Below are 1,571 nucleotides of genomic sequence, written 5' to 3' on the forward strand. Positions count from 1 at the left end.
ACATTTATATATAAATATAAATTTATAGATATAAATATATATTTATATGTATATATATAGATGTGAATATATATAAATATATATATATCCACCAAGGATCAGTCCTCAGCCCCATCTTATTCATCATAGTCCTCCAGGCAATAACAGAGTAATTCAAGACAGGATGCTCCTCGGAGCTTCTCTATGCTGATGACCTTGCTCTAATTGCTGAGTCACTATCAGAACTAGAGGAGAAGTTTCAGGTGTGGAAGCAAGGATTAGAATTGAAGGGCCTTAGAATCAAACTAGCAAATACCGAAGTCTTAATAAGTAGGAAGGCAGACAAACCACAAACCCCATCAGGTAGATGGCTCTACTTGATCTGTAGAAAAGGCGTAGGTAGAAACTCCATAAGATGTACCAAGTGTAAGCTATGGACACACAAGAGGTGCAGCAATATCAAAGGAAGGCTAATTGGGAAGATATTTTTTGTGTGTGGCAAATGCTCAGGAGCAATGAACACTGAAAATGTGCAAGAGAATAGCTTCTTTCACATTCCAGGGGCAAAAGCTACAAGTAGTTGATAGCTTCCATTACCTAGGTGACCAAGTCAGTAGCTGGGGTGGATGCTCTGAAAGTGTACCTGCTAGAATAAGAATAGCCTGGGAAAAGTTCACAGAGCTCTTACCTCTGCTGGTGACAAAAGGCCTCTCACTCAAAAGTAAAAGGTAGTCTGTATGACGCATGTGTGCGAACTGCCATGCTACATGGCAGTGAAACATGGGCCATGACTGCTGAGGAGATGTGTAAGCTTGCAAGGAATGAAGCCAGTATGCTCTGCTGGATATGTAATGTCAGTGTGCATACACGACAGAGTGTAAGTGCCCTGAGAGAAAAGTTGGACTTATGAAGCATCGGATGTGGTGTGCAAGAGAGACGACTGCACTGGTATGGTCATGTGTTGCGAATGGATGAGGATAGCTGTGTGAAAAAGTGTCACACTCTAGCAGTTGAGGGAACCTGAGAGAGAGGTAAACCCAGGAAGACCTTTGGAGATATGCTGTGCTTGAGAAGACATGGCAAGCCAAGTGAGACCATAACCGTGCCCTATGCCAATGCTATATAACAAGCCCATTTAAGAGTACCCTTCAATCACTGGACAATAAACTATGCTTGCAAAGAAGTGTTGAGGCAAGTGAAATCGTTGTCATGGCCGATGACAGTACCACCTGATTGGCACCTGTGCAAGTGGAATGTTCAAAGCACCATTCAAGCATGAATAAACACTGAAAATGTGCAGAAAACAACTTTGGCCACATTCCAGGGAGAAAAGCTAGACGTAGTTGATAGCTTCTGCTACCTAGGTGACCAAGTTAGTAGTGGGGGAGGGTGCGCTGAAAGTGTAGCTGCTAGAATAAGAATAGCCTGGGCAAAGTTCAGAGAGCTGGTGACAAGGGGCCTCTCACTCAGAGTAAAAGGCAAACTGTATGACGCATGTGTACGAACAGCCATGCTACATGGCAGTGAAACATGGGCTGTGACTGCTGAGGATATGCGTAGGCTCACAAGGAATGAAGCCAGTATGCTCTGAT

The 1,571-nt window shown here is 43.5% G+C and overlaps 1 protein-coding gene across 4 annotated transcripts in view; it reads right to left on the minus strand.

Moving 5' to 3' along the window:
- Positions 1–1,571, minus strand: part of LOC106869304 (pleckstrin homology-like domain family B member 1) — a 462,567-nt gene that overhangs the window by 359,838 nt on the left and 101,158 nt on the right. The gene's annotated exons all lie outside the window — the stretch shown is intronic.

The sequence above is a fragment of the Octopus bimaculoides genome, chromosome 5 (genome assembly GCF_001194135.2).
Source record: "Octopus bimaculoides isolate UCB-OBI-ISO-001 chromosome 5, ASM119413v2, whole genome shotgun sequence".
NCBI classification, from domain to species: domain Eukaryota; kingdom Metazoa; phylum Mollusca; class Cephalopoda; order Octopoda; family Octopodidae; genus Octopus; species Octopus bimaculoides.